The 8,978-nt window shown below is 39.8% G+C and overlaps 1 protein-coding gene across 2 annotated transcripts in view; it reads left to right on the forward strand.

Moving 5' to 3' along the window:
* FBXO34 (F-box protein 34) overlaps nucleotides 1–8,978 on the forward strand; it is a 93,308-nt gene that overhangs the window by 72,188 nt on the left and 12,142 nt on the right. The gene's annotated exons all lie outside the window — the stretch shown is intronic.

Below are 8,978 nucleotides of genomic sequence, written 5' to 3' on the forward strand. Positions count from 1 at the left end.
AAGCCACTGGGCAGCATGTGCTTTGTTTTCTTGTTGCTCCTGTAACCAACGTTAGGCATCAAGATCTGGCCTTTGAACCTTCTGCGAACCCTGTTGTCAATACCTCTGGGATTCTGCCATTTACGCTTAATTTTGACATATCGGTCTTACTGATGCCGATGAACTTCTTGGTTCTCTTTTTGACCATCTGGGACTTCACAAGGGGTCTAAGGGTGGCCATGCTGCTGAAGAGCAGATAGCTACCACCTCCATAGGCAGCGCCGAGGACCAGAGCGACTATTCTTGTTGTAAAAGGATTTACAGTGAGATACCTTTGAATGGTAAAATTTTCTATGCATTTATTCAAATGTTTACATGACCTTTAAAGTGTGAAAGTTAAGTGCACTTATACAAGGCAGATTCAGGTACTAATTAGACTGCTCATTTAGATTACAGAATAGGGGATTGAAAGTTACATGCATTTAATTAGGAATTGGATTCATTGTTCTTGACTGGTGTTGTCTTTTAGTTCTTTTTTATTGTTAGACTTCCCATGTGTTTGTCTCCTTTTCTTTTTATCTTTTAAAAATTGCTTTCTGACTTATTTCCTGTTGAGTTTTCAGTAATGGGTGTGGAGTAGGGCAAGAACTTATGTTGGTGCCCGTTGTTTGAACCAGGAAGGAGCAACTGCATTAGATAGCCTGGGGCTCAGTGGGAGGGACTTTAGATGAGTCCCTGCAGAGCTGCCCTGCTCAAGGAACCACCGAATTCCAGTTTCCTAACTCCAAATTGGGCAGTGTGTGGCTCTACATTGTATGTGCATATGAACATTTTAAGGCCCATTCATCCAGTGCTTTCTGAATGCTCCCATTTGTTTAGTTCTCCTTTTTAAAAATCAATAATTGTGGGAAAATTTAGCTATGTACGGAAATAGTAGTGAGAAACCCTTCACTCAGCCATCATGCAGCGTACGCAGCTGAGCATCTCATGGTGGGTCTTGTTTGCTCAATACTCCCAGCTATTTCTTTTCTCCCACGTTATTTTGCAAGAAATCCCAGACATATCATTTAATCTAAAAGTATTTCAGGATGTATCTGTAAGAGATGAGGACTTAAAAATGCATACACATATTTTGAGAACTTTCCAGAAATGTTTTTTAAAAAATGCACACACACATAAAGAATACATACACGCATATGCCGCGCACACACACATTTTCTTTCTTTCTTTCCTTTCTTTCTTTCTTTTTCTTCTTTTTTTCTTTTCTTTTCTTTTCTTTCTTTCTCTTTCTTTCTTCCTTTCTTTCCTTTTCTTTTTTCTTTCTTCTTTCTTTTCTTTCTTTGTTTTTCTCTTTCCTTCCTTCCTCCCTTCCTTCTTTTTTCTTTCCTTCTTTCTTTCCCTCCCTCCCTCCCTCCCTCCCTTCCTTCCTTCCTTCCTTCCTTCCTTCCTTCCTTCCTTCCTTTTTTTCTTCCTTTCTTTCCTTTCCTTCCCTTCCCTTCCCTCCCCTCCCCTTCCCTCCCCTCCCCTCTTTCTTTCTTTCTTCCTTTCTTTCTTTTTCTTTCTTTCTTTCTCTTTCGTCTTTGTCACCCAGGCTGGAGTGCAGTGGCACGATCTTGGCTCACTGCAACCTCCACCTCCCTAGTTCAAGGATTCTCCTGCCTCAGCCTCCCAAGTAGCTGGGATTACAGGTGCACGCCACCACCCCCGGCTAATTTTTTGTATTTTTAGTAGAGACAGGGTTTCACCATGTTAGCCAGGATGATCTAGATCTCCTGACCTTATGATTCACCCACCTCAGCCTCCCAAACTGCTGGGATTACAGGCATGAGCCACCGTTCCCGGCCCACATCCCACATATTATTTATTTTATGGTCTGTGTAACTCAGAATCCTATATAGTGTATTTAGTTGATTGGTCTCTTCAGTGTTTTTTGGAGACAGTCTCACTCTGTCTTTCAGGCTAGAGTGCAATGACATGATCTTGGCTCACTGCAACCTCTGCCTCCTAGGCTCAAGAGAGTCTCCTGCCTCAACCTCCTAAGTAGCTGTGACCACAGACATGCACCACCATGCCTGGCTAATTTTTGTATCTTTAGTAGAGACAGGGTCTAGCCGTGTTGCCCAAACTGGTCTCAAACTCCTGAACTAAGGGATTCACTCGCATAGCCTCCCAAAGTGCTGGGATTACAGGCATGAGTCACTGCACCTGGCCTATATTTTAATGTCATTTTCTTCTGTTCTCTAGCATTTCTCATTTTATAGAACAAATTTTTTTTGGTAAATAAATTTAGTATAAATTGACACCACAACAGTATCTGTGCGTATTATCTAGCGTGTGTCCTGTGTAGTTGTTCCAGCCTTACTGCTTGGTAATGTCATCTGTCCTCAGGCCTTCAAGACTATCATATTCAATTTTTGAAGTTTCTTTTTGCCAAAAATAAAACTTGAATGTTCCTATTGATGGCTTTTGTTGCTAAGTTGATTTCAATACATTAGAAAATTACAGATTTGGAAATGAATGAAAGGCTAAGGGATTGATGTATCTCTCTCAAATGTGTAATGAGGGCAGAAATTCCTCGGTTTTGTTCATGCTGAAGCGGCACACTAGCACAATGTCTGACACTTAGAGGGAAGTTAAATATTTGATAAACAAATGAATTAATTTTAAGTAAGGTATCAAACTTGAGGCATCTATAATTGAACCTGAAGCCCCACTTCTGCTTCCTTTCATAGTCATACCTCTTGTACTCTACTTACCACCTGAGGATAAGCCTGCCAAGGAGTATCTCACCATGAGCTGTTCAGAATCTCCTTCCCTCATTGCATAGTGTGGTGGTAAGAGCATGGGCTTTGGCTCCTGATTGCACACATACTCTGTATATGCTTGCTGTGCGATCTCTGCAAGTTTCTTAACCTGCCTCTGATTCAGTTTCTTCATCTACAGTTGGAGATAAGAGTATGTGCTGCTTTTATGGATATTGTCACCTTGATCGTTGCAAGTTCCTTAACCCATCTCCCATTCCATTTCTTCATCTACAAGAGTATGTACTTCTTGGGGTTTTATGAGTGTTGTGAGCTTAAAACAGTATGTGGCATATAGTAAACATTTTAGAGGTATTAGAGCTATTATTATTCTAGAATAAAAACAAGTTATTCTAGTCTTACTTGTACCTTTTATCTCTAGCTCTTCCTTGGTTTCTTTTTTTTTTTAGGCTTAAAAACAGTTCTCTAAGATAGATACAAAACCCTTGCCATATAACTTGCACGATTGTCTTGCTGGTAGCAGTGAAAATTAGCATTATCCCTTTGGAGAGTGGTTGGACAAGATATATCTAGTCATGAAAATACACTCTGACTCAAGAATTTCACTTCTGGAAATCTTTTCTAAGGATATACACTTAAATGCATGAGACTCTATTTGTAAAGATGTTACATTATAATGTCCAGGCTTAGAGGGAATGGTTAAATATTTTCTGGTACTTAGGCATTTACGATACTGCTTTTGAAGCCATGTAATAAAACATGGAAAATATCTCCTTGTGGTTAAAAGTACATTGTATGTACAATATGATCATAACCACATTAAGTAATATATACTGACAAAGGGCTGATATCCAGAATTTACAAAGAACTGAAACAGATTTACAGGAAAAAAAAAGCCCATTCAAAAGTGGGCGAAGGATATGAACAGACACTTTACAAAAGAGGACATACATGAGGCCAACAAACATATGAAAAAATGCTCATCATCACTGGTCATTAGAGAAATGCAAATCAAAACTACATTGAGAGACCATCTCATGCCAGTTAGAATGGCGATCATTAAAAAATCTGGAGACAGCTGATGCTGGAGAGGATGTGGAGAAATAGGAACACTTTTACCCTGCTGGTGGGAGTGTAAATTAGTTCAACCATTGTGGAAGACAGTGTGGCGATTCCTCAAGGACCTAGAAATAGAAATTCCATTTGACCCAGCAATCCCATTTATTGAGTATATATCCAAAGGATTATAAATCGTTCTACTATAAGGACACATGCACACAAATGTTCATTGTAGCACTGTTTACAATAGCAAATACCTGGAACCAACCCAAGTGCCCACCAATGATAAAACAGAAAATCAAACACCGCATGTTCTCACTCATAGGTGGGTGTAGAACAGTGAGAACGCATGGACACAGGGAGGGGAGCATCACACACTGGGGTCTGTTGGGGGGAAATAGGGGAGGGACAGCAGGGGGTGGAGAGTTAGGGAGAGATAGCATGGGAAGAAATGCCAGATATAGGTGAAGGGGAGGAAGGCAGCAGATCACACTGCCATGTGTGTACCTGTGCAACAATCTTCCATGTTCTTCACATGTACCCCAAAACCTAAAATGCAATAAAAAAATAAAATTTAATTTAATTTTTAAGAAAAGGAAAAGCACAGGTCACCAATGCTCTTGCATGCTTTTATTTTTCCCTGGGTGTGTCTTCAACCTTGGCTAAGTAAACTTGGATTCATTCTGAAAAGAAAAAAAAAAACAACACACACACACACACACAAACACACACGCACTGTGTCTTCAACCTTGGCTAAATAAATTTGGATTCATTCTGAAAAAAAAAAAAAAAAATACACACACACTCACACACACACACACACACACACACACACACACACACACTCACTCTCTCTCTCTCTCTCCCTCTTCCCCCCCCCCCCCACATTCAGGAATTACCCTAGGGTAGGACTTGTAATTGCTCCTTTAATCACCTTCCCCAAGCCCCTTTCTGGATCTATGCTAACCTGGTTCTAAAGGCCCAAGTTTTACCTTGAAACTAAGTATTCCATATACTTTGTATAAGCCATTATACTTGATATATGGCTTTAGGAATTCCAAGTTTTGTCAGATTCTGCAGAATAATAAACAAAGATGAAGACTCCCTCTGTGTACTTAAGAAATAGTTTTATATGAAGGATAAGACAAGAATACCAGGTAGCATTACAGTTTGGGTTCTTGGTACCCAATGATTGATTTATCTGTAGTATAGATTTATTTCTCACAGTACCCCTTGGAATGCTCATTTTTAACCCCAGTAGTTAAATTTACCTTGGTAACCTCCAAAAACAGGCACCAAAGCAGCAATTTTTTTTATTTTTCTGTTGACCATAAATCTCATACCTTTTCTTTCTTTTTTTTGAGAAAGTGTCTTGTTCTGTTGCCCTTGCTGGAGTGCATTGGCGCGATCTTGGCTCACTGCAAACTCCATCTCTAGGGTTCAAGCGACTCTCCTGCTTCAGCCTCCTGAGTAGCTGGGATTACAGGCGCCCACCATCACACTCGGCGAATTATTTTGTTGTTGCTTTGTTTTTTGAGATAGAATCTTGCTTTGTCGCCCAGGCTGGAATGCAGTGACGCAGTGTCAGCTCCTGCAACCTGCGCCTCCCATATTCAAGCGATTCTCCTCAGTAGCTGGGACTAGACAGGCTCATGCCACCGAACCCGCCTAATTTATAGTAGAGACCGAGTTTCACCGTGTTAGCCAGGCCGGTCTCAATCTCCTGACCTTGTGATCCACCTGCCTCAGCCTCCCAAAGTACTGAGATTACAGGCATGATCCACTGTGCCCAGCCGAATTTTGTATTTTTTTTTAGTAGAGGTGGGGTTTCACCATGTTGGCCATGTTGCTCTCCCAACTCCTGACCCCAGGTGATCCACCTGCCTCGGCCTCCCAAAGTGCTGGGATTACAGACGGTGAGCTTTCGCACTCAGCCAATCTAATTTCTTTACAAGTAGTAATTCTTAACCGAATGTACCTTAACCAGTGCACAGACTGCTACTTCAGTCTTGGTTCAGCAGATTCTAGAGGTGTGTGGAAGGAGGAACAGTTACTAAACAGGTGGGTAGGCAGGACAGTGGCTTTGGCTTTCTTTGGTAAACACCGTGGGGCCTGTTTCTGAAGTAATTCCCTAACCCCTTCACTCCCACTCAGTATTGCTGATGGAAGTCGTTAACTTACCAGCTCTTTTGTCTACACTGATGCTACAAGCAAACTGTTTATTATTATTATTATTATAGACAGGGTCTTGCTGCATTGCTTAGGCTGGACTTGAACTTCTGGACTATAGCTACCCTTCGACTTCAGCCTCCCCAGTTGCTGGGAGTACAGGGGTGCGCCACTGTGCCTGGCTTGCAAGCAAACTCTTTTGCTTAGTGCGCTAGTACTTGTTACCCTGAATTTTTACCAATGTTTGCTTGTTTTTGAGACCAAGTCTCTCTCTTTCGCCCTAGCTGGAGTGTAGTGGCATGATCAACCTCTTAACTCCTGGACTCAAGTGATCCCATGGTTACCTCCCAAATAGCTAGGACTACAAGTACATGCCTGGTTTTTTTTTGGGGGGGTGGGGTGGGGTGGGGGAAGTACATAGGGAACCTCCCTATATTGCTCAGGCTTGTCTTGAACTTCTGTGCTCAAGGGATCCTCCTGTCTTGGTATCTTAAAGTTCTGGGATTATAGGTGTGAACCACCAGGCCTGACCTATGCTGAATTTTTATTTTAGCCTCTTTTTTTCTTTCCCAGGGTTAAGCCATTTTAAAATTCAGTTACCTACAACTGTGTTAATGGGCCAGCCTGTGCCCAGCTGGTGTGTGTTAGGTACTTGGCCTAAGGTCATTGTCCAGTCCAGGGATTTGTGCATATGGCAGCAGACAAGGGCAGTGTAGGGTTGCATTTATACTCTAGAATTAGTAGCTGTTCTTTTACTTTTCATATCAAATGTTATTTTATACGTAATGGATTTTTGAACTGTATTCGAGGCTAGCCTTTAGAATCTATCCCTTAAGAGAGCCTTATGTTTGGGTTACCTTTTGGTCAAATAGGGTATATATTAAAGCTCTGATCAACTCTGAAAGTACTGCATATTTAAGTGATGTCAGAAATTCCTATTGCAATTTTTAAATTTTTTAAAAAATTTATGTTTACGTAAAAATACATGTTAAAGACAAAAATCTATTTAATGATACTTGTTAAAGGTTGGCAAAGACGACTATTCAGGACTATCTCAGTAAGTACAGAGACCACTGCAACAGGGTCTTGCAGCAGAGGAAAGAGATTGGGCTCAACTCGAAATACAGCATGGGTAAGGAGCAGGGTAGGGGTCAGTCAAAGGTAAACTGCTAAGAGCAAACATTTCAAGTAAGGGGGATTCTAGTTAAACCCATCTAACAGGATTCTTGCTGAAGACAAGCCAGGGTGATCAGACATCACCTGGGGGATGGTGGTGAATGAACAACCTGATCAGATATTGAAGATGGGAGGGGCGTCTTTTGCTGAAACTGAATTTTATGAGGAAGTGCACAGATGGGCCTAGAAGAAAGTTCAGAAGCCTCACTAAAGTTTGACAATGCAAAGTATCTTTGTCATATGGAAGAATGATTGATTTCAAAGTAAAAGCAAGCGTTAGCTTACTCAAGGGATCAGTGGTTTGCTATGCAAAGGGGTAGGAGTTTTATTTTCTGTAAAAAATACTAGAATAGGTTAAATAAGCAACAGAGTTGTTAACAGGAACTCTGAATATCTGAAAATCATTGGAAATTAAAATTTCCTGGTAATGCTCAATATACTTTTCAAAATGTATTAATAATTTTTTTACTTTAACTTTTTATTAGTTTTCATCTGCATTTTGATCTTCATTCTAGTGGCATTTATCAGTGGTAGGCTTTTCATTTGCCTGCGTAGCAGGTAAATGTGATATGCTGGAGTTTTGTGGGTGTTTGGCATTATGTCACAGGAGCAATAGGAAATGACTGTGGATTAACTTACGTAAACATCATTAAGTTTAACAAAATAGACTACTTCATTTTGTCTCTATGCTGAACTGTTATTTAATGATTCACAACAGCCTAAGCAAAAGTTTTTTTGTTCTCTTCCCTACTCTGACAAAAGCAGGCTGGGGAACTGTGTAAATTTGCATAATATTACGAATTTTCTGTTTTTAATACTGTCAAACTGTGCTGGGTGTTGCATTTGTTGTAAATGCAATAGACAAGCAACATACTGGCTGTCATCCCAACTTGTCAGTATTTCTTTTTAATATGTTTTGTTTTCCCATCAAGCTTATCATACACCTTACAGTACTTTCTGGAATTAGCTTTATTTGGTCAATATTATAGATAACTGTGAAGCAGATAGGTGCTGTATTTAAATACCATTGTGGATGGGCGATGAGTTTTTGAAAACCATACATGTGTTTCCAAAGGCCACTCTCTGTATTATTCAGTATCTATTAACAGACAATAAAGGATTCTTTCTGTTGCACCACTAACCCTAACCACCTAATCCTCCTAAGGCAAAATTCAGAAGTTCTATGAATTGGCTTTAGAGAATAGTCCCTAAAAAGAAAAAAAGTAGTGGACTGCCTCCCCAAAAAAGTCATCATCCAATATTTTGAGACTTAATTTGAGAAATACTGCATTTTCTAACCTATAAGGTTATTTTTTCCCTTTTTTCCTTTTTTAAAAAAGGCACACTGTGGGAGTTGGATGCATTCTTTCTGTCAGTGCTTAGAGACCTATGGAGGAGGATGTCTTTTCTTGTGCCTCTGCCTATATTCACACCCTCCTGGTCTTGGCATTTTTTCCAATTTAATAGCCGTGGAAGCAGCCTCTATATGCTTTTAGATTAGTATGGTTTATGTGATATGTCTGCTTTAATGCATCACAGCTCTGTGTAGAAGTTTTATGTGGCACTTATGAAAAACCGACCTAGTTTGAAAGATAAAAACTCTCGGAATAGATGCTGTCAGAATTATTTAATTTTATTTGTGTTATAATTTAACATAGGTTTTTGATATGTTGTCCTTCATAGGGGGAAAGTATAGATCCAGGAGACTGTATTTCCTATCTAATTCTAATCTTAATGGGGCTTCAGAAGTCACTTTATTTGTGCTTCCTCATTTGTAAAAACAAAGATTTCATTTTATATATATATATATATATATATATATATATATATATA

The sequence above is a fragment of the Sapajus apella genome, unplaced genomic scaffold (genome assembly GCF_009761245.1).
Source record: "Sapajus apella isolate SASKATOON/1434 unplaced genomic scaffold, GSC_monkey_1.0 scaffold74, whole genome shotgun sequence".
Classification (NCBI taxonomy): domain Eukaryota; kingdom Metazoa; phylum Chordata; class Mammalia; order Primates; family Cebidae; genus Sapajus; species Sapajus apella.